Source organism: Musa acuminata, chromosome BXJ3-11, assembly GCF_036884655.1.
Source record: "Musa acuminata AAA Group cultivar baxijiao chromosome BXJ3-11, Cavendish_Baxijiao_AAA, whole genome shotgun sequence".
In the NCBI taxonomy this organism is placed as follows: domain Eukaryota; kingdom Viridiplantae; phylum Streptophyta; class Magnoliopsida; order Zingiberales; family Musaceae; genus Musa; species Musa acuminata.
The window spans coordinates 14,060,761-14,086,511 of NC_088359.1; the positions used below are offsets into that span (position 1 = coordinate 14,060,761).

Here is a 25,751-nt window from a genome sequence, read left to right on the forward strand (position 1 = left end):
AATTCCTCATATCAAGTTCATCAAAGATAATGTATGTGATGCTTGCCAATTAGGTAAACAAATTAAGGGTAGTTTCAAATCTAAGAATCAAATAAGCACCTCTAGGCCCTTACAATTGATCCATATGGACTTGTTCGGACCAATCTCTACATCAAGCCTAGGAGGTAGCAAATACACCTTCGTCATTGTGGATGACTATAGTAGATACACATGGACTTACTTCTTAAAACAGAAAAATGAATGCTTTAGATATTTTACCAAGTTTTGTAAACTTGTTCAAAATGAGAAGGGTTCTATGATTTCGTCAATTAGAAGTGATCACGGTGGTGAATTTCAAAACTATGATTTCCAATAATTTTGTGAACTCAATGGATGCAACCATAATTTCTCTACTCCTAGAAATCCTCAACAAAATGGAGTAGTAGAAAGAAAAAATCAAAATTTATAATAAATGGCAAGAACCATGTTGAATGAACATAGCCTACCCAAATATTTTTGGGCCGAAGCCGTAAACACTACATGCTATATTTTGAATAGAGTTCTAGTAAGACCCTTACTCACCAAAACTCTCTATGAGTTATGGAATAAGAAAAAACCCAATGTTTCATATTTTAAAGTCTTTGGGTGTAAGTGTTTTATCTTGAATGAAAAAGATAATTTAGGAAAATTTGATGCTAAATCCGATGAAGGAATCTTTCTTGGGTGTAAGTGTTTTCGTATCTTCAATAAAAGAACTTTAATTGTTGATGAATCCATTCATGTTGTTTTCAATGAGATTTCCGAAATCAGGAAAAACAATTTTGATGAAGATGTTAATTTTGATTCCTTGAATTTAAATGAAACCCCGTCTCCAACTAGCAACTTGGATGCATCCACTTCCGAAACATCCTTACCCAAGGATTGGAAGTATGTAGATGCTCATCCTAAGGAGCTAATCTTAGGAGACACATCAAAGGGGGTTCAAACACGTTCTTCTCTTAAAAATTTTTGTTCCAACGCCGCTTTTCTCTCCCAAATTGAACCCAAATGTGTTGACGAAGCCATGAAAGATGATTCATGGATTATCGCAATGCAAGATGAATTAAATCAATTTGAGAGAAATGAGGTGTGGAAGCTTGTTCCTAGGCCAAATGACCATTTAGTTATTGGTACTAAATGGGTTTTTAGAAACAAGTAAGATGAATATGGTATCGTGGTTAGAAACAAGGCTAGATTAGTGGCCAAAGGTTTCAACCAAGAAGAAGGTATCGATTACGAAGAAACCTTCGCTCCTGTGGCTCGATTAGAAGCCATAAGGATGCTCCTTGCCTACGCTAGTAGTAATAATTTTAAGTTGTTTCAAATGGATGTTAAAAGCGCTTTTCTTAATGGCTTTATTTCCGAAGAAGTCTATGTTCAACAACCTCCTGGATTTGAAAATAATAGCCTCCCTATTCGTGTGTTTGGATTAACTAAAGCTCTCTATGGTTTAAAACAAGCTCCGAGGGCTTGGTATGAGAGACTTAGTTCCTTTCTTATTGAAAATAATTTCACAAAAGGCAAGGTTGATACTACATTGTTCATCAAGAATTTTGAAAATAATTTTCTCATTGTTCCGATTTATGTTGATGATATTATCTTTGGTTCTACGAATGAATCTCTTTGTGAATCTTTTGCTAAAACTATGAGTCTTGAATTCGAAATGAGTTTAATGGGAGAGTTAACATTCTTCTTAGGCTTACAAATCAAATAACTAAGCAATGGCATCTTTATTAGTCAAACCAAATATGCTATGAATTTGCTAAAAAAGTTTAATATGAATAGCTCAAAAGCTATTAACACTCCTATGAGCACCTTGTTAGGATCGGAGCGGCACTAAGAGGGGGGGGTGAATTAGTGCAGCGGATTAAAACTTCGATTTTGATAAATCTTTCGTATGATGAAAAGCAATATCAATGGAAACCGATTTTAAAAGCTTGATAACTTAGAAACGTATGGAAGCGTAGTAACTAAGTAGAGAAGTTTGTAGTATGTAAATGGCAAGAGTAGGTTGCAAACCAGATAACGCAGCAGTTTTTAAAGTGGTTCGGTCAAAATGACCTACATCCACTTGCGAAGCCTTCTTCGAAGAGGCTTCCAACTTCCACTAGCAAATTTCTTGTAGGGGAAGGACTAATACCCCTCTTACAACCTTTACAAGTGGTTCACACTCTTACAATTCTTTTCAACAAGATGGGAGGAGGTGAACACTTAAGCAATATGAAAAACAAGGCTTGCAAAGACTATTCTAAGGCTCTTAACTCAAACTATTGCTTTTCAAAATGTTGTGATCTCAGTTGAGATTTGAAGGGTATTTATAGGCCTCAAGAGGATTCAAATTTGGGCTCCAAAATTTGAATTCTCTTTGGTTCCCGATGCTGGCGGTGCCACAGCCCAGCCAAGCGGTGCCACAGCCCAGCCAAGCGGTGCCACCGCCCAGCCCAGGCGGTGCCACCGCCTATACTATTTCAGCTCACTGGTTGGGCTCCAAAATTGGCCCAAACCAGTCCAAACTAGAGCCCAATTGGCCCCTACATGGTTTATAGGATTAACACCTAATCCTAACCCTAAGTAATGTGCTAACTACGAATTTAAAGACATTTTCTAAGCTATTACAAAGTCCGTAAGTCAAGACTTCTTCCGGCAAGCTTTTGGCGAACTTCCGACGGTTTTCCGATAAACTCTCAGAAACCATTCTGCGGACTCCCGGCATGCTCCTAGACTTCACGATTTGATCTTGACGAGTTCCAATGAGCTTCTTCAGCAAGCTCCGATCTTTCTCGGCGAGCTCCGCGAACTTCCAACGAACCTTCCGGCGAGCTTCCGAAAAACCCTTCGGCAAGCTCCCTACTCATTCTCGGCTAGTTCCAGCAGCATTCCCGACGAACCTTCGGACTTCCGTCGAACTCTCGAACTCACAATGAATCCTTTGTGCTTGACTCCGACACTTTGTTTTGCTTTATGTCTTCGTCGTTATCGTAGTTAATCCTGCACACACAAGCTAAAACTCTACTCCGATCTAGACAATTATTACAACGCGAATTGATATTCTGTTGCCCGGCACGTCATTGGTTGGCGCTTCGTCCGATTCTTAGGTGCATCGTCCTCTCTTGCGGCTTGTTGCCCAATCGACGATTGACCTCCGCAACCCCGATATCCTTGGCGTAATTTCGCTCTCCTTGGCCCGATGCCCGACGTTCGAAGCCTTCTGCCGTCCAATATCTTGATGTAATCTCCTCCGGCGCAACGTCAATTCCTCCTGCGTTAATTATCTAATCCTGATCGAGTAGACCTGCATCACTCAAAATGCAGTTTAAATTATAAACACATATCAAGTGGTTTCATCATCAAAATACGAGATTCAATAATCTCCCCCTTTTTGATGATGACAACCACTTGATGATGGAGTTAACCTTAACTCCCGGAGTTTAAACAAACTCCCCCTATCAATATGTCATATTGATAGAACCTTGAATTCAAACTGAATTCAAGTCATTGCAATATTCATCATGAATACTTGCAACACATCATCATGAACATATGCATAAACTTATGCATCACATGTCATGTCATCAACAAACTTCTCCCCCTTTGTCATTAACAAAAAGGAGAACTACCACAATCAAGTGTTTGTTATATAGGTTCAACTCATTGCATGAAAAACATAATATTAAATTTTTATCATCATGCAATCTAGCAATTTTACAACATTTTAGAACTTGCAAGCTAGCAATTTAGAGATGTTCAAGAAAGCAACTCTTGCTTCTTGAAATATGCAAGTTTTATAAGCTAGCAAATTCAAATATATGCAAGTTGGCATATTTGCTTTTCTTGAGATAGGCACGATAGCACATTTTTGTACTTTCTTGATGTTTCAAGCTAGCAATTCTCGGTGATGTTCAAGATAGCAATTTCTTCTCTTTTGAGAAGTGCAATTTTTGCTTTCTTCTTGAATTGTGCAAGCTAGCTATCTCCCCCTTAGTCATTGTCAAAAGGAAGGGAAGACCCTTTATGTCAATTTCTAAATCATGACAAAGGTGAGTAATCATTCTTATTTAAAAATTCCATAATTGAGATAAACCTTGAATTCAAATTAAGGCAATATTAATCATGATTCACATCATATGTAATATATCACATAAAAAGCATAAGTATTGCATGCATCATTTTAGCAACGAATCGTAGCATTTCATCACATGACAAGATATCAGCAAGTAAAATTACAATGCAAGTTCTTGATATCTTAATATGATGCAAACATGGCATATGGCAATCATAGCATTTCGATTATCAATTTACCATATATTTCGATGCAAGCTTCTTTTGATATCTTAACATAATTCAAATTCAAATATGGCACTTATAGCATTAATTCATATATTTATCATTCAAATATGGTACTCATAGTATCAATTCATATATTTCTCCCCCTTTGTCAATGGCCAAAAGATTTTAATCATTATATAAGCCAACTTACAAAATCATGTCATGATATCAAGAAAATTCAAGAAGGACATGAGTCATTCAATAAATCCTTTTAATAGAGCAAAAGAATTATACAACCAATATATCAATATCATAGATCAAGTCATGATTCGTGATTCATTATAAAGCAAATTAATTTTCAATCATCTCATAAGGCTTTTAAAGAATTTTTGAAACATAGGAGAATGATTAATTTAAGCATGCAATGTTTCAATCAAATTCAAGTCATGAATACCAATACTTTCATATTATGAGTTTCAATTCATGAATTTCAAAAGATATTATTTATGATTCCAATTTTGCAAGATCAAGATTATGATTTAAATAAAACTTATTCAAATCAAATCGGTAACTTGAAACTCATAATCAAGTCATCAAAATCAATTTCGAGTTTCACAAAATATCATGAAATCATTAATCTCGATCAGATGGGAAAAGTATTTTTTAAGTGATTCTTTTTCATCTAAGCATGCCTTAGTCTTTATATGCCAAATAAATAGAAGCATGACAGTTCAAGACGTAAAGGCAAAATCTTGTAAGACAACTCATTTATAAAATATTCATCATGTTTATTTTCATGAGATTCACAAGATTGGTAAAATAAATTCAATAATCTCAATAGGATAGAAAATTATTTCCATTTCATACAATTGATTTCATGTGAGGGTATTCAAGTCTTTTTGTGAAAACAAGTATCATCTTTTAAAATTGAAACATAAGTTTCGTCATGAAGCCGTTAAAACACATCATGATATCACGTCTATCATCAAAAGACTATCAAGAAATTCAAACATAGATGTACATGCACTATGTCATCTTAATATGTCATGAGAATGTCATCTTAATTCATCATAAAAACGATTAGACCAAAAGCATATTAATCTAAAATGAGAGGTTCAAATCAACATTTACTTCACAAACTCATGCATGACGTATACATATGTATGAATTAATCCTAAACATTATCACATATCATATTATCATCCCTAATATTGCATCATTCAACATTTCAAAACATAACATGCATGAAACCTTTGCAATATACTTTTCATGATCAAATTTTTTAATTTTTCAAAGATGCTACAAAGAAAAACATGATATGATTTTTGAAAATAATTTTTTTATTTCCTATTCCTACTATCTAAATTAAGCACTCATGAAGGGCTTTAAGTAATTTCAAAATAATTCAAGAGAGTTGAGTTACTCACCTTGTAGTCGAAGCCCGTCAAAGCCCAATTCGCCGTTTCGCCTTTGGAAGTTTTTGATTCATCCTTGGTTGCCTTCCTCTTCTTTGGCCTCTTCCTCCGTTCAAGTTCATTGTTTATTTTAGATTTTTATTTAATAAACTAATTAAGATTTAGTGTTCGAAGTTCAAGTTCAACATTGTCCTCATCACTTGAGTCATCGCTCAAGTGGTATTCATTTGTCCGGAGTTCCAAATCCTTCCTATTCTTTGGAAGGTGATTTTGTTCATCATGTTCATCATGTGTATTGTGAACCATTTAATATGTCATCAATGAACCAATTAGTTCTTCAAGTGAAAAAATATTTAAATCTTTTGTTTCTTGTATTGCGGTTATTTTAGGATCCCACCTTTTTGGAAGAGATCTTAAGATCTTGCTCACGAGATCAAAATTCGAAAAAGATTTACCAAGAACACTTAGATTATTGACGACATCCGTGAAACGGGTGTACATGTCGCCTATAGTCTCGCTTGGTTGCATTCGAAAAAGCTCAAAATCATATAATAAAATGTTAACTTTCGAGTCTTTGACTCTACTAGTTCCCTCGTGCGTGATTTCAAGTGTTCGCCAAATATCAAAAGCCATTTCGCATGTTGAAATCCGATTGAACTCAGTTTTGTCCAAAGCGCAAAATAAGGAATTCATAGCCTTTGCGTTTAAAGAAAAATACTTCTTCTCCAAATCCGACCATTCATTCATCGGTTTAGAGGGAAGTTGAAAACTGTTTTCAATGATATTCTATAAATCCAAATTCATAGAAATCAAGAAAACTCTCATTCGAGTTTTCCAATAAGTGTAGTCCAATCCGTTAAACAACGGTGGACGAAAAACCGATAAGCCCTCTTGAAAGCCATGAAGAGCCATTTCTCTCGGTGTAAATCCGAAATGAGAAATACCGGGCTCTGATACCAATTGTTAGGATCGGAGCGGCACTAAGAGGGGGGGGGGGTGAATTAGTGCAGCGGATTAAAACTTTGGTTTTGATAAATCTTTCGTATGATGAAATCGTAATATCAATGGAAACCGATTTTAGAAGCTTGATAACTTAGAAACGTATGGAAGCGTAGTAACTAAGTAGAGAAGTTTGCAGTATGTAAATGGCAAGAGAAGGATGCAAACTAGATAATGCAGCAGTTTTTAAAGTGGTTCGGTCACAATGACCTACATCCACTTGCGAAGCCTTCTTCGAAGAGGCTTCCAACTTCCACTAGCAAATTTCTTGTAGGGGAAGGACTAATACCCCTCTTACAACCTTTACAAGTGGTTCACCCTCTTACAATTCTTTTCAACAAGATGGGAGGAGGTGAACACTTAAGCAATATGAAAAACAAGGCTTGCAAAGACTATTCTAAGGCTCTTAACTCAAACTATTGCTTTTCAAAAGGTTGTGATCTCAGTTGAGATTTGAGGGGTATTTATAGGCCTCAAGAGGATTCAAATTTGGGCTCCAAAATTTCAATTCTCTTTGGTTCCCAATGCTAGCGGTGCCACCGCCTAGCTCTCGGGTGCTGGGCGGTGCCACCGCCTGGCTCTCGGGTGCTAGGCGGTGCCACCGCCTACATTATTTCAGCTCACTGGTTGGGCTCCAAAATTAGCCTAAACCGGTCCGAACTAGAGCCCAATTGGCCCCTACTTGGTTTATAGGATTAACACCTAATCCTAACCCTAAGTAATGTGCTAACTACGAATTTAAAGACATTTTCTAAGCTATTACAAAGTCCGTAAGTCAAGACTTCTTCCGGCGAGCTTCCGACGAACTTCCGACGGTTTTCCGATAAACTCTCAGAAACAATTTTGCGGACTCCCGGCAAGCTCCTAGACTTCATGATTTGATCTTGACGAGTTCCAACGAGCTTCTTCGGCAAGCTCCGATATTTCTCGGCGAGCTTCGCGAACTTCCAACGAACCTTCCGGCGAGCTTCCGAAAAACCCTTCGGCAAGCTCCCTACTCATTCTCGGCTAGTTCCGGCAGCATTCCCGACGAACCTTCGGACTTCTGTCGAATTCTCGAACTCGCAATGAATCCTTCGTGCTTGACTCCGACACTTTGTTTTGCTTTATGTCTTCATCGTTATCATAGTTAATCCTGCACACACGAGCTAAAACTCTACTCCAATCTAGACAATTATTACAACGCGAATTGACATTCTGTTGCCTGGCATGTCTTTGGTTGGCGCTTCGTCTGATTCTTCGATGCATCGTCCTCTCTTGCGGCTTGTTGCCCAATCGGCGGTTGACCTCCGTAACCCCGATATCCTTGGCGCAATTTCGCTCTCCTTGGCCCGATGCCCTACGCCCGAAGCCTTCTGCCGTCCAATATCTTGATGTGATCTCCTCCGGCGCAACGTCAATTCCTCCTGCGTTAACTATCTAATCCTGATCGAGTAGACCTGCATCACTCAAAATGCAGTTTAAATTATAAATACATATCAAGTGGTTTCATCATCAAAATACGAGATTCAACACACCTCCACTAAGTTAGAAATTGATGAAAGTGGAGAAAGCTTCGATAAAAAAACTTATAGGGGCATAATAGGAAGTTTACTTTACCTCACTGCAACTAGACTAGATATCATGTTCAGTGTAGGACTTTGTGCTAGATTTCAATGAAACCCTAAGATATCTCATCTCAAAGCAGTTAAAAGAATACTTAGATATCAACAACCGAAGCTGAATATATTGCAGCAAGTGCATGCTGTGCACAAGTTGTATGGATGAAAAACACCTTAGAAGATTATAAAGTTCATCTTTAAAATATTCCCATTAAATGTGATAACACAAGTGTAATATGTTTAACAAAGAATCCTATACAACACTCAAGAACAAAACATATTGATATTAGACATTACTTTATACGATATCATGTTACTAATCATGATGTAATCATAGAGTTCATTGACACTAAACATCAACTAGCTGATATTTTTACAAAACCTCTAAGTGAGGAACAATTTGATTTCATAAGAAGAGAATTAGGAATCTTGATGTGTCCGAATACATAAACTTGTTGAAATTATTTTTCGGACTTTATTGATTGATTGATCAATTTCACTTAATTGCTATGATGATTTTACACAATTACATGTTAGAAATTATGTGTATGAATATAAATATTTCCATAATGATAAGCATATTTTATCTTCATGATCATATTTGAAAATCAATAGCACAGTCTCGTCCGAATGCATGAAAGTCTTAATTTCGTTTTCGGATTCTCTTAAAAATCGGAGTTTCTTGATACATTATCCTCTTTCGGACTTAATATAGCATATGTCATAACGAGTTTAATTCTCATCATTGTTGACATATGAAATACATCTCTCATACACCTATGTGAAGAATATTCTTTAAAGAAATATATTTAATAAAATGATTCCTGATTATATGAATGATAGTATTTTTTACTAACAAGGATTCGTTTCTAATACATATCTTGATCCTTGTGAAAATGAAGCAAGATTTAATCTCTCATCAATTTTAACTTCATTTAAAGTAAACTCACAAATAGATGGTCGAGATGCGGGGTAAAAACAGAATTGATATCTCCATGTCATGGTTGCATAATTGACTCACTATTGAAAATGACATGAACCTAGTAAAGGCATCACACTTATGCTCAAAATTCGCTTATATTGTTCTCCTGGTATCACAATTACCACACTTTTTGTTGATGACAAAGGGGGAGAAATATATGAGTATTAATGCCATGCTTGCATCACCAAGAGATATATGAATTGATGTTATGATTGCCATAATTTGCTATGATTTCTATAATTTGCATTATGCCTTGTTTGTATCATGTAATGATATCAAAATCTTACTTCGCAGTTTTACATGTTGATATCTTACAATATGATGAATTGCTATTATTACCATCATTCAAACTTGTAATGTAAAATTTGAAAATGAATGTCAAGCCTTGACATCATCTTCAGAGAGATACATCATGATGGGAATCATGATGGGAGTATTGATAAGTTTAAATGATTTTAACTTATAAATATGTCTCTTGAATTCAAAGGTTTTGAATTCAAGAATGACTTATCTCAAGTATGGCATATAGACAGGGGGAGTTAAGGTTAACTCCATTATCAATTGATTGCCATCGTCAAAAAGGGGGAGATTGTTGAATCTCGGATTTTGATGATGAAGTCAATTGTCATTTGTTATCTAATCTATATGTTGAGATAAGTATGCTGGATTAACTACGATGAAAGTAAGATATGCAGCAGGAGTTGCGCCGGAGTCAAGACAATGATCACGTTGGGAGTTCGAGAGTTCGACGGAAGTTCGGACAGTCGTCGGAGGTTCTACGGGAACAAATCCGAGAAGTCCATGAGCTTGCCAAAGAAGCATGTCGGAACTCGCCAAGTGGATCGTCGCAAGTCTAGGAGTTTGCCGGAAGTCCGCAGGAGCATCACCGAGGGTTCATCGGATGATCGACAGAAGTTCGCCGGAAGCTCGTCGGAAGAAGCGATTGACGCACCGGAGCAAGTTACAGTAAATGTCTTAGGAAATATCGTAGTTAGCACAATGATTAAGTTGGAAATGGGAGGTGATCCCATTAACTTAATCTTGGGGCAATTGGGCCCCTGAAAAACCCAAATTGGGCCGACTAGATCAACCCATTCAGACCTTGATTTCTGCCAGGCGGTTCAACCGCCTCAGTCAGGCGGTGGTACCGCTTGAGCTCAGTCTTCGAGCTATGGCAGGAGGTGCAACCGCCCCTGACAGGAGGTGGCACCGCCTGGGCTCGGTCTCCGAGCTCTGGCTGAGCGGTGCAACCGCCTCAGTCAGGCAGTGGCACCGCCTTAGCTCAATCTTCGCGCTTTGGCAGGAGGTGCAACCGCCCCTGACAGGAGGTGGCACCGCCTAGAGGCTCAATCATCGAGCTTTGCCAGGCTGACACAGACTTAGCTGGTTTTGCCTAAGTCGTGCGGCACCCTTGCCTGTCCGTCCACAAAGGTCAGCCTCCCCGAAGACTCCCATTGTCCCTTAGGACCAACAAAAGAGAGAACGGGCAAGAGAGAACGCCTGAATCGGGATCCACAAGCAATCATCTCCGAAAAACACTTCATAGACAATGCAAATTACAAACAGACTTTACAAGCTCTGAACAGTGGCACAACAAAGGGTAAAATGGTCCATTACAGACCGAAAAGCTCTCTCACGTGTCCACATGACACAACCTTTATTTACAAGCCTAAAGAGGCCACCAACACAACTAAAATGGGACTATTAAGCCTTCGGCCGCCCCTTTACATTCTGTACACGGCATGAACATGCCAAAAGACACGGACACACATAAGCATTACATCCAACATCTTGTTGAGAAGTTTGTCCGTGACATTCTCCCTCACTTATCCCTTCGACGTCCTCGTCGAAGCCTTTGTGAACACTGCAACTCTTCGCCTTTACTGAGTCTTCAATCTTCTGCTCCAGCTGCAATGCGCCTCCTGGCTCCCAACTGCTCTCCGTTGCTGTTTTTGAGTAGTCGAACCTTTGATCCGCCATGCTGCTTCAACTCACCAATGACTCTGACTCTGGTGTGGGGTTGGCTAAGTTGTGTTGATCCTCGTTGATTCCTGCGGATCCACCAAATGAAGGAAAAGACCATCCTTACTGCGCCAGTTTCTCAAAATTTCCACATGCTGCTTGAACTGGGTGGATGCTTGTTGGAGCTTTAATGAGCATCGCCTCGTAAACTTCTGAAGTTTTGGGTTCTTCCTCCACAAAATCTGCTCATTGACTCTTCTTTCAGTTAGTTGTCGCATCCAAGTAGGTTCGCATCACTTCCGCTTTCGATTGGCATTTCGTTGGGAAATGACGCGGACAATCTACTCTCAGTAGCACTGATCACCGTTGGTGAGGATTTGACAACTATCGTCTTCCATTATCTTCGCAGGGTCTTTGAACTTGTGCAGAGCTCCTCTGCTGGATAGATAAGAGAACTGGGGTACTCGGTTTCGCCCATTCTCTTAAGAGTTGAGAAGGCAAAGGTTACTTGACTTCGCCCGCCTCCTCGAGGTTGTACTTCACGCATCGAGCTGGTTACTGGCCATCGCCTGCTCTTTGCTCACACTTCTGAAGCACTTGAAGTGTTTGCACTCCTTGCGTTGAGTTAGCTACTGTGATTCACCTTCTCAATGCCATTGAACTTCTGGAATGCAGGAAGTTTTCACCCCAACTTGGAGTAATTCTCTGATAGATGAGGTCGCCTCTGGGATTGTACCGTCTTCTCCATCAACCCTGCCGCCTACTCCACTGAGTAGCAAAGGTACAGCACCGCGTACTGCCTGCTTCGTTCCTTGGTCGTGCACTCTTGCATGACCCGAAGTCCTTCACTTACGGCTATCTTGATGAGAAACTTGTTGACACCGGTCTTACGAAGTTTCTTGGCTTCTGCCCTTCAGCCTTGTCTCAGTACTTGGAGATTGCCTCTGCATGCTCCACCTCCTCGGCCCCTTTCACGACCAAACGCTCTCCCTCCATGAGAGCAAGGGATCAGTGACTTTCACAGAAGTCCCGCCTCTGCGGTACCATGGCGCTGCCATGCCCATGGCACTACTATCCGTCGCCTCGCCTCTGTATCCCCTTTCTTCACAATCAGTAGATATGTCTCCGTGACACTCCTCTGAGTCCACCTCCATTCTAACTAATGCTTGATTTTGGGTAGCTAAGTCCCTCTGGACTCGTCGTCACTTCCTCGCCCCTTTCGATCCCTGCTTTAACACCTCTGTGTTCTCCAAGCAGTCTGTTTGGTCGATGGAAAGACAGACTGCAACTCCCATGCATGGCCTCTGCCATCGCGTTGTAGGGTTTGCACCAATTCTGTTCTCCTTAGTTTCCTTGGTAGCAACGTTCACTTACTCGACCTTGTCCTCTGACTTGTCGGGCTCCCTTAAGCGAATATTCGCTCTGGAGCAGTCCAACTCTCTAGCTGCTTCGATCATACCTCTGCATGATCAAGTCCCTCCCATGGAACTCACTGGTACTTGCATTTGAACTTTTCCCTTGGTGGAACCCAGCCCCCATATGCTGATGACCAAGGTTTTCATCCGATGCAAAATTCGGTGCACGCCCGGAAGACCCGCCTCTGCGGTACCATGGCCTTCACTCCTTGAATCCATAGCCCTTCTTGCCGTCGTGTTGTTCACCAAAGCGGAGCTCCCAGTAGCTCCCGATCATACCTCCATATGATCTCATCCCTCACGGGACTATGTCGTGTGTGTCGCATTGCCACGAACTGTTCCACCACGATCCGCTGCACCATGTCGCCTCCTGGTGACATCTCCATTGCATTCTGATCCTTGTGGAATAAACTCGAATTGTGAACCCTCCATGTGTGGCCTTTGCCAATACATCGTAGGGTCTCCTCCACCTTCGATTTTGTTCGCTCCTTTGGCAATCGACCTTCATCCACCCACTCTTGGGTCACACCTAGATGAAGCACCGCTCTAGGACAGTCCGTCGCCTAGTAGCTCCCGAAGTCCATCGACTTCACTGTAATTTGTGCACCATTGTCTGGATCCTGGGCCTCTGCCCCTACCAGCACAATCTCCGCTGCGCACTGCTTCCTTCATGGCAACTTGAATGGTAACACTGTGGCATATTCTTCAAGAGTACCCGCCTCTGCGTCCTCTTGCCCCGTGCTAAGGTCTTCTGAACTCAACTTCGCCTCTGCAAATTGAGTCGCCTTAGTTCCTCCATCAAATGCACCTCCGAGATAAGGTGCATGTGCCCAGAAGCTCCCTTCGTTTTTGGCACCATGCAAGATGAGTCCACTCTGACAGAAAGAAGGACCCATGGAACAACATGATCCTACTCTTGCCTCTGCAAGAGTTCATGTCCTTGACCTCTGTCTAAGAAAAGCACTGTGCCTCTGCTCCATGTTCCAACTTCTATGCTGGCTCCCTTCATGCGGCTTGGGAATTTCGCCAAGTTACACCCAAGTTGCTCCGCTCCTCGTTTTCGCATTGAGTCGATGGTGGCCCTCGCTCCCACCATTCCACGGGTCAGCCCTCCCTTGAGTCCGATCTCCACATCGACTCCAAGTGTGCCTTCATTTGTGTTGCTCCCCCACTTGATCTCGCAATGCATCCACCAATGCATTCTCTCAAGCGAGATCATGCGGCGACTCCTCGCCGCTTGCTCAGTCCATCGAGCTTCGTGGAGTTGTTGTTTATTGAGGTACTCCTCCTCAACATGTGAAGTCCGTCTCACATGATTCTCTCTCTGGAGAGCTGAGACTTATCCCTCCTGGATAACTGTCCTATTGGAGCAACATCTCTCTTCGTTTCGGAGACCACCATCCCCTTGGACTACTCCGATCTGCTGAGCAAACTATGCATTGTTCTGCCTCCTGCAAACGCACTTGCTAGATTGCGACTCCCCGTCAATACAGCCCCCGCTGCACCCCTCAAGGCCTAGCAACATGCTGAACTCATTGCGCACTTCAGCCTCCTACGGACGTATCCTTCACATGCCGAAGAGAAAGTTTCAATGCTCCATGGCGCCGAGTCTCGGTCGCCTTAGAATGGCCACGAACATTCCATCGTCCGCATACAAGCCCATGCATGAGTACCAAATTCTTCGAGTTAGCAATTCCCCTCACCTCTGTGAGCTTTGCATAACTCTTTTGGTCGTTGAGCAACTCATTCCGCCTTACATGGTCTCATTCTTGCCAAGCGCCTCGCTTGCCTAGAGCACCATCAAGTATAGTTGTCAACGTTGAGCCGTAGCTCAAACTCAGCCATCCCAACCTTTGTGCGCTCCAGATTCTTCCAAGCTTGCCTGTTCTCGTGGTACCTCTTGCGCGAAGGGTTGGCCATTCCTCTGAATGCCAATCTCAGATGCCCGCTCCTCTGAGCGACTCTTTTCCCTACATCTCCATGCCCGTTTTCCCTCAAACGGTCGCGCGTGTGCTGACTGCCCTCAACGCAGCCCTGCTAGGTCCCCCACGTTTGCATGTCAAGTGTTTCTATGGGTGCTTGTCCTGCTCCAATACCATATGACACGGACTTAGCTGGTTTTGCCTAAGTCGTGCGGCACCCTTGCGTGTCCGTCCGCAAAGGTCAGCCTCCCCGAAGACTCCCATTGTCCCTTAGGACCAACAAAAGAGAGAACGGGCAAGAGAGAACGCCTGAATCGGGATCCACAAGCAAACATCTCCGAAAAACACTTCATAGACAATGCAAATTACAAACAGACTTTACAAGCTCTGAACAGTGGCACAACAAAGGGTAAAATGGTCCATTACAGACCGAAAAGCTCTCGCACGTGTCCACATGACACAACCTTTATTTACAAGCCTAAAGAGGCCACCAACCCAACTAAAATGGGACTATTAAGCCTTCGGCCGCCCCTTTACATTCTGTACAGGGCATGAACATGCCAAAAGACACGGACACACATAAGCATTACATCCAACGTCTTGTTGAGAAGTTTGTCCATGACAAGGCGGTGCAACCGCCAGATCTCGGAATTCCGGGAATTGACAATTTTGAGCTCCAAATTCAAACTGGGGTAGGGCCTATAAATACCCCACCCTTTCAGCACTGAAAGGGCACCCAGAAACCACCGAAAATCTGATTTTACTTTGTGATTTTTAGAGCTCAAAAGTGTTGTATGAGTTGAAAGTTCTTCTTCCTCTTTTCTTCCAAGTTCTAATCTGTTAAGAGAGGAAAGGAAATTCTGTAAGGGTTGTCTCCTAAGCTTGTCAAAAGGAGTGAAACTGTAAAAGGGTGGTTGGCTTTCGCCTATTGAAGGAAGGCCTCTAGTTGACGTCGGTGACCTCGTCGGTGGAGGAAGCCAAAAGTGGAGTAGGTCAAGATTGACCGAACCACTCTAAATCTCGATTTGCATTTACTTTGAGCATCTTATCTTTACTGCAAACCTCCTCAAAAGCTTACTGCTTTCTGCGCATATATGATTGGGTTTCAAGCTTTGCACTTTCCGAATCGGCGTTTAGACGTAAATCATTTTTATCGTACGATCATCATATTTCAATTTGCGTTTACGTTTTGATTTCTATCATAACTGCAAATTACCTTTATATCCTTGCTTTAACTACATCTCGCTTAATCAAGTGATTTACGAATCAGCATTTAGACGTAAATCAGTTTTTTCGTACGAATATCATATTTCAATTTGCGCCTACTATCTGATTTGAACCATAACTGCAAACTGCATTTATATCTTTGCTGCATCTCGCTTAATCAAAAGTTAAAGTGATTTACGAATCGGCTTTCTTACTGAAATCACTTTTATCGAACGAACGCAGTTTTTTTTTAATCGTAGAAGGTTTTCCGCTGCACTAATTCACCCCCCCCCCCCGCCTCTCAGTGCTCTTGATCCTAACACGATTTGTTGAAACCAATATTTTAATCCGTTGCACTAATTCACCCCCCCCTCTTAGTGCCGCTCCGATCCTAATAATTGGTATCAGAGCCCGGCATTTCTCATTTCAGATTTACACCCGAGAGAAATGGCTCTTCATGGCTTTAAAGAGGGCTTATCGGTTTTTCGTCCACCGTTGTTTAACGGATTGGACTACACTTATTGAAAAACTCGAATGAGAGTTTTCTTGATTTCTATGAATTTGGATTTATGGAATATCATTGAAAACAGTTTTCAACCTCCCTCTAAACCGATGAACGAATGGTCGGATTTGGAGAAGAAGTATTTTTCTTTAAACGCAAAGGCTATGAATGCCTTATTTTGCCCTTTGGACAAAAATGAGTTCAATCGGATTTCTACGTGCGAAACGGCTTTTGATATTTGGCGAACATTTGAAATCACGCACGAGGGAACTAGTAGAGTTAAAGACTCAAAAATTAATATTTTATTACATGATTTTGAGCTTTTTCGAATGCAACCAAGCGAAACTATAGGCGACATGTACACCCGTTTCATGGATGTCGTCAATAATCTAAGAGTACTTGGTAAATATTTTTCGAATTTTGATCTCGTAAGCAAGATCTTAAGATCTCTTCCAAAAAGGTGGGATCCTAAAATGCCTTATGAAATATGATATCATGCCTAATAAATTTATTTTTTTTGAAGCTTTGCATGATGATGATGAGTTTTGGGTAATTTATAGTTTATTGATTATTAATGATTTCCATAATGATCTTTTACGATTTATGGATTATCGATTTATACCATGATGAAAGTTGCTTTCGAAAATGATGCACGGCTTTTGTATGCAAACTAAGCATGAAAAGATAGATTCACCTAAAAAGAAAAATATATGACTACAACAAATAACAAATGATTTTGGTTGAAAATACTTTATACTCAATGAAACCATCATTGATGAATATGCTTTATGTTTAATAGTTTCTTTGGCTTATATGCTCTATCATGATAAATATTTTGAAAATAAATGAAATCATGTTTGATTTGAAGTAATGCATAATGATCATGCTTAATGATGCATTTTTTGATTTGATATAAAAGTGACTTTAAAAAATGATGTTTGTTTTGATTTGACATAAATGAAATAGGCATGCTTATATGAAATAGTGAAGTGTCATGCTTGACAATTGTATACTTAATGATGCATAAAGTTGTAATGAAAATATTAATATTTTAATACTATGATTTGACGATTTTATGCATGACATTGTAAAGTTATATATAATGATGCATAATGATGAAATTATGTAATAAAAATATTAAACATTTTGAAACCATGTTTTAGTGTCATGCATATTGATCATGCTTAATAAATCTCGAAATTATGCATGATGAATCTTACGATTTATGGATTATTGATTTTTACCATAATGAAAGTACCTTATTGATTTTTGTTGTAATAAATCTTACTCTTTCGGTTTTAAACATGATACATGTTTTTATTTGGCATAAATGAAACAAAATCATATGTTTTGAAATAATCGAAAAGAGGGAAACATTCTTGAAAATTATTTTGCTCGATCTTATTGATTTTGATGAATCCATTGGTATCATCTTTGTGAATCTCTTGGATTTTGATAATGATTTTGATGATTTAAATTTGAATAAATTTTTATCGAAATCACGATCTTGATCTCTTGAAATTTATAACATGAAATCCTTTATGAATCAAGATTGTTTTCTATTTAAAAGGAGATTTGTCGAAATGTTTCATAGTCTTTTAGTATTCATGATCTTGATAATTATGTTTTAAAACTTTATGTAAACCAAGAATGTTCATCATGATTCTCTCTTTGAATATTTAAAGAGGAGAATTTTCTAGATGAATCATGATTTTGATGATTGAATATTTGATGTGCATGAATTGAGATCTTGCTCTCCTACTATTCTTTTTGCTATTCACCAAAAGGAAGACTAATTCTAATAAACCATGATATGCTATATGAATTTTATTGTATTCATGAAGTAATATCTCATCACTAATTTTTGTTTATATTCCTTCATGTGATGATATGAATGTATGAAACACTTATGATATGATTTTTTATATAATTCCATATATTCGTGAAATATTTATCTCATCACCCAATTAATTCCTCTTGATACTTGGAATATTTTAAAATTTGATCTTGATAAGAATGTTTCAGGTTGCTCTTTGTGCTATATCTTTTCAAATGAACCATGAATCATATCTTTGGTATTCATGAATTGATCCTTATTGATATATTTCATGAATTCTTTGCATATTTAGCTTGTTGAATGGTTGAAATTTTTAGCCATTGAGTCCTCCCTTTCTTTTCGACTTTGATAAAGGGGGAGAAGGTTTTGCTAGCTTGTGCATTGAAAATGAAAGTAAACTTCCTAGCATGCTAAGGAAGTAAAACTTTCAAGCTTGCACTTCTCAAAAAGAGAAGAAAGATATTGCCTATCGAAAGAAGCAAAAAGTGTAAAACTTTGAAAACTTGCAACAAAATTGCTCTTGCCATGTTTGTATCAAAAATAGGTTGATATCCTTAAAAGCATCGCATTAAATTTTTTCGTATTGTAATGTATCACATGTATCGCAAATTGAAAATTTTGAGACTATTATCATATCATGTTTAACAATTGATGTCTTTCATGATATGATTTCTTTGCATTTTTGTCTTGTATATATCATGTGATGATTGAAATATTGATTGATGCAAATTCATAATTTATGTAAAAGTCTAAATCATTGGTTCCTCTCCTTCTTTTCGGCAATGACCTAGGGGGAGAAAGATTGCTAGCTCAAGGCAAATGCTGGCTAGCTTGTACTCTTCCCTTCTTTTCGACAAAAACAAAGGGGAGAAAGCTTTTGCTAGTTAGAACATGCAAAGAAAAGCAAAGTGCAATCTTGAACAAGAAGCAAGTGTTGAATTGCCATGATTGAACTTAAGAATCTTACTATGCTTTTGTGCTTATATGTTGTGATGAAAATCTAGCTTCATGTTACAAAAACTTGAATGTCTTTTAAAATAGCTAGAGCTACTTCTCCTTTTTGTTGATGACATAGGGGGAGAAGTATATTGATGACTTCATGCTTTGAATTGAATATTTTATATATATTTGCATGATGGTTTAAATGTTTTTCATAACATGTGATGAATGTTACTTGGATTTGGTATAATCCAAGTGTTCTATCAATGGCATATTGATAGGAGAGTTTGGTTAAACTCCGGGGAGTTAAGGTTAACTCCGTTAGTCATCAATTAGTTGTCATCATCAGAAAGGGGGAGATTATTGAATCTCAAATTTTGATGATGAAACTAATTGATTGTGTTTAGATGTTTAACTACATTTTGTGTGATGCAGGTCTACTCGATCAGGATTAGACAGTTGACGCAGGAGGAATTGACATTACGCCGGAGGAGATCACGTCAGGATATTGGACGGCAGAAGGCTTCGGACATCGGGCATCGGGCATCGGGCCAAGGAGAGCGGAATTGCTCCAAGGATATCGGGGTTGCCGAGGTCAACCGTCGATTGGGCAACAAGCCGCAAGAGAGGACGATGCGCTGAAAAATCGGACGAAGCGCCAACCAATGACGTGCTAGGCAACAGAATGTCAATTCGCATTGTAATAATTGTCTAGATTGGAGTAGAGTTTTGGCTTGTGTGTGCAGGATTAACTATGATAACGATGAAGATAAAAAGTGAAACAAAGTGCCAGAGTCAAGCACGAAGGATTCGTTGGGAGTTCGAGAGTTCAACGGAAGTCCGAAGGTTCGTAGGGAATGCTGTCGGAACTAGCCGAGAATGAGTAGGGAGCTTGCCGAAGGGTTTTTCGGAAGCTCACCGGAAGGTTCATGGGAAGCTCACGGAGCTCGTCGAGAAAGATTGGAGCTTGTGAAAGAAGCTCGTTGGAACTCGCCAAGATCAAATCCTGAAGTCTAGGAGCTTGCCGGGAGTCCGCAGAATGGTTTCCGAGAGCTTGCGGACTTTATAATAGCTTAGGAAATATCTTTAAATTTATAGTTAGCACGTTAATTAGGGTTAGGATTAGGTGTTAATCCTATAACCCAAGTAGGGGCCAATTGGGCCTGAGTTCGGACTAGTTTGGGCCAAGTTTGGAGCCCAACCAGTGAGCTGAAATAGTGTAGGCGGTGGCACCGCCAGATTAGGCGGTGGTACCACCTAGAACCTGAGAACTGAGCGATGGCACCGCTGGACTGAACGGTGGCACCGCCCAGCACCCGAGAGGTCCGGCGGTGGCACCGCCAGTACATTGTTAGTGTCAGACACTGATAGGCGGTGGCACCACCACCGACAGGCGGTGGCACCGCCAGCCTCGGAAACCCAAGAGAATTCAAAATTTGTAACCCAAATTTGAATCCTCTTGAGGCCTATAAATACCCCTCAATTCTCAGCTGAGATTACAACTTTTTTAGAAGCAATAGATTGAGAAAAATGTCTTAGAAAAGTCTTAGCAAGTCTTACTTTCAATTTGTTAGAGTGTTCACCTCCTTCTTTCTTGCTGAAAATTTGTAAGAGTGTGAACCGCTTGTAAAAGGTTGTAAGAGGGGTATTTGCCCTTCCCCTTCAAGAGATTTGCTAGTGGAAGGTGGGAGCCTCATCGAAGAGGGCCTCGCAAGTGGATGTAGGTCATTTGACCGAACCACTTTAAAATTGGCGTGATCACTGGTTTGTATTTTCTTATTGCTATTTACATTACTGCAAACCTTCTTACATGCTTTATTTCCTCATTACCTTTTCTGCACACCTTTACGAACATGCGTTCAAGTTAAGCTTTTCAAGTTCGATTTTTATCGTATGAAAGATTTGTCGAAACCAACATTTTAATCCGCTGCACTAATTCACCCCCCCCCCCCATCTTAGTGCCGCTCCAATCCTAACAAAAGTACCATCTTTTCTTCCTAGCTTATGATGGTAACTATTTCTACAAAAAAAGGATGATTTTTATGTACCAATTTGATTTTGGGTGCCTTAAAAATCGATTAGCTTAACTCATCATTTTGCATGAAGTTCTTTACGGTTCCCTTAGGAACCCAAATCAGTTTGTGTGGACTATATTTCTTAAATAGACAATGATAAGTTAAATGTCCAAATTTGTAACAAAAGTTACATTTGTTTCGGGGTGAAACATGTAAAGTATGACCTTTAACAAAGGTGGTTGGATTTTGGTGAGAGCTACTCACAAATCTGATTCCGCCTTTTCTATGAACGTGACCCTTGTTGGCAAGAATCATGTTCAAGGACTTACTACTAACCTCAAATTTTTCTAAGGTTTCTTTGAGTAGCAAGTTTTCCTTTTGAAGTATTTCTAGTTCATCACATTTCGTACATGGAGCTAAACTATCTTTGTGCTCAACTTTTAATCTATCGAAATCACTAGCAAGAGATGCATGCTCTTTTTTTAATAATTTATATTTTTTACTAATTAATTTACATTCATCAAATAAATCATTAAAATCATTTAATAGTTCATCAAAAGATAAATTTGCATAAAAGGAACTACTCTCCTCATCTCCAACAACCATTAGCGCATAGTGAGCAACTTGCTCGATGTTGGTTGGCTCCTCTTCTTCGGATGCATTTGAGTCATCCCAAGTTGCTTTAAGAGTCTTCTACTTCTTTGGTTGCTTCCTCTTTGCTTGGGGACATTCACTCTTGAAGTGTCCCAGCTTTTTGCATTCATAGCATATCACTTGTTCTTTTTTAGGTTCAAATTTATTTTTGTATCATTTTTAAATTTTTTTTTTATTTTTTGAACTTTCTTATCAAGAGTGCAAACTCTTCATCAAAGTCCACATCACTTGAATTTTCTTTCAAGTGGTCTTCTTGTGTTCTTAGTATCATATCTTCCTATTTTTTGGAAGGTTATTTTTAAGCTCTTCATGAGCATTATGAGTTATCTCATAGGTCATTAGCGACCCGATTAATTCTTTAAGAGGAAAATTATTTCAATCTTTGGCATCTTGAATAGTTGTTACATTAGGATCCCAACTCTTTAGAAAGGATCTTAGAATTTTATTAACAAGTTCAAAATCCGACAAAACCTTTACCAAGTCCTTTTAGACCATTGAAGACATCCGTAAATTGGGTGTATATGTCTCCAATGGTCTCACTCGGTTTCATTCGAAACAACTCATAAGTATGCACTAAAAGATTAATTTTTGACACCTTCACTCTATTAGTGCCTTCATGAGTCACTTCGAGTGTGTGCCAAATATCAAAAGCGGTTTCATAAATAGACATACAATTAAACTCATTTTTATCTAAAGCACAAAACAAGGCATTCATAGCCTCGGCGTTTAAAGCAAAAGTCTTCTTCTCCAACTCATTCCAATCATTCATTGGATGAGAAGACTTTTGAAACCCATTTTCAATAATATTATATAATTCAAAATTCATTGAAATTAGGAAGATCCTCATTCTAGCCTTCCAATATGTGTAATTCATTCCATTGAACAAAGGCGGTCGTATAATTGAATGACCCTCTTGGTTGCCGGCAAATGCCATCTCTCTTGGGTTTTAAACCAAATGAGAGTTAACCTTGCTCTGATACAAATTGTTAGGATCAAGAGCGGCACTGAGAGGGGGGGTGAATTAGTACAACGGAAAATTCTTCGATTTCATAGAAAGTTCATCTCGATTCAAATTGTTTCGGAAAGATGTTGAACTTAAAACTTTCGTAAGAATGTAAGGAGAAGCTTAATGAGATTTGCAGTAAAGTAAATTGCATAAATGAGAAGCAAACCAAAATTTAGAGTGGTTCGGTCAATGAGACCTACGTCTACTACGAATTCCTCCTCCGTTGAGGTCACCGATGCCCACTAAAGGCCTTCCTTTAATAAACGAAGACCAATCACCTTTTAAGCGCTTTCTCCTTTTTCCGGGTTTAGGAGACATCCAGAGCTCTATACCAACCTTTAAATCGAAGAACATAAACATTTTTTTTCATATATTTATCCTAGATTATAAGTATTGTATAAATATTTAGATGAATTTAATGGTTTATGAGTGTTTTTCTTTGAAATTATTAGGAAAGCATTTAATAATCTTGAGTTTCGTCGTCAGGATAAAATTACTCTTTAATGACATGTGACATGTTATATGGATGAGCATTTCATTCTTGATAATTTAATCTTTTGATTAATTAATTGAATGAGATATTTCCATAAGCATTTCATTCCCGATCCCTAATATAATCTCACTAGTCACACTTATAAATTTTGATGATATACGTGAAAGAAAATCTCACTTATAAATTGAAGAAACATTTAAAAGATTAAATTGATTAGATAACGCATGCAACTCAAAGCAACAGGGATTTATGTTGATTGAAATTTTAGACGGAAATCATTATTACTAAATTTTTTTCAAGCAAAATTATCACAAAATTTAGAGTAGTTGACAAATCGTGTGATAGATGTACTTGATCATTAGAGTTTTTGAAAATGTTGAAGCCCATGATATATTTCATGCGATAATATTAAGAAAATATATTGAGGATCCATATCATGAAACCAAATATGCATCAATTCAACTAGAAAAAACATAGACTTATCGGACTTATTTAGCTTAGTGTATGCCTTAAAATTCATAGTTAGCACATAATTGGGTTGGAATTGGGCCAACTCAATTAGGAGTTAATTGGGCCCAAGTTTGGGCTATGTTGGGCTAAGTGAAAAGGCCCAAACAGTGACCTAACAAGTAGAATCTTCGTGACACAATCTCCGAGAGACTATCAGGCGGTGGTACCGCTAGTTTGGGCTGTAGTAACGCCCAGACATAATCTTCTAGGCGATGGTACTGTTAGATTGGGCGGTGATACCACCTGTACTTCGAAATCTCATGGATTTGAATTTTGGCTCTAAGTTTTGAAGTCATTTGGGGTCTATAAATACCCTAGCTATTCCTGCATGGAGTATCAAGAAAGTTGAGCAAAACTCTGTGATTCCAAAGTTGTAAACCCGATTAGAAAGTTGAGTTCCCTTCTCCTAAAGCTTAAAGAGAGTTCTAAGGGAGGTGTGTGAGGGATACCTTGTAAACGAAGGTTGTAAAAAGTTATCTCGTAAACTTATGAAAAAGAGAAAAAGGGTGTAAAGGGTAGTTGATCTTCGCCCATTGACCGAAGATTGTTAGTGGATGCCGATGACCTCGACGGAAGAGGAATCGATGGAGTGGATTAGGTCACGATGACCGAACTACCATAAAATAGTTTATAGTTTTGTTTTGCTATTTATCTTTATTGAAAACTGCTTTACTTCCTCATTACTTTTGTTGCACACCCTTCCGTATGCTCCCATATGCTTTCAAGTTAATATCTTTCCAAAACAGGTTTAATCGAAACAAAATTTTGAACTGACTATTAGGATCAAGAGCAGCATTAAGAGGGGGGGGGGGGGGGGGGGCGGGGGGCGTGGGGCGGGGGCAGTGAATTAGTGCAACGAAAAATTCTTCGATTTCATAAAAAGTTCATCTCGATTCAAATCATTTCGGAAAGATGTTGAACTTAAAACTTTTGTAAGAATATAAGGAGAAGCTTAAGGAGATTTGTAGTAAAGTAAATTACACAAAATGAAAAGCAAACCAGAATTTAGAGTGGATTAGTCAATGAGACCTACGTCCACTTCGGATTCCTCCTCCGGCGAGGTCACCGGCGTCCACTAAAGGCCTTCCTTCAATAGGCGAAGACCAACCATCTTTTATAGCATTTTCTCCTTTTGCCGGGTTTAGGAGACAACCCTTACAAGTTTTACTCCTCTTTCTTGGATAGTTACAAGGCTAAGAGAGGGAGTAGGAGAACTCTTCTCACTTTTACAACACTTTTCATACTCCAAACACTTAGAATTTTTCACACATATGACAGCACTTTGTTACCCTTTCATGCAGAAAAGGTTGGGGTATTTATAGGCCCCAATGGTTTTAAAAGTTGGAGCCAAAAATTCAAATCCTTGGATTTCGGGATGCAAGCGGTACCATCGCAATTAATGGGCAATACCACCGCCTAACAAAGTTCGGAGACCGAGCTTTGGCGGTACTATTGCCTGACAGGAGCGGTACCACCACAGGCAGTATTGATTTCCAACGATACCACTACCTAGACCACCCGGGAGATTGGGTTTCCCAAGCGGTGCCACCGTCGGCCATGTTTTCAGGGGCTGAATGGGCTGTTCAATTTGGCCCAATTCAACACTGTTAAGGGCCCAGTTGGCCCCTAACTAAGTCAATGGGATTATCCCCCAATCCTAACTCCATTTTTAATTAATTACAATAACGAAGACATAATTAAAGCACTTCTTGTTTTGGTACCTCAATTGCTCTTCCGGCGAACTTCCGATAATCTTCCAATGAACTCTCGGCAATATTCCGACGGACTCCCGGCAAGCTCCCAAACTTTACAACGATCTTCTTAGCAAGTTCTGACAAGCTTCTTTGGCAAACTCCTGGACTTCTCGATTGGTTCCGGCAGAACTTCCGACAAATGTCCGGACATCCGATGAACTCTTGAACTTCCAACGAGATTTCGATCTTGACTCTAGCACAATACCTGCTTTATGTCTTACTACTATCGTAGTTAATCCTGCACACTTTTCTCAA

The 25,751-nt window shown here is 39.4% G+C and overlaps 1 pseudogene; it reads right to left on the reverse strand.

The window, feature by feature from the left end:
- The window catches only part of LOC104001004 (probable inorganic phosphate transporter 1-4), an 80,498-nt pseudogene that overhangs the window by 848 nt on the left and 53,899 nt on the right, over positions 1-25,751 (reverse strand).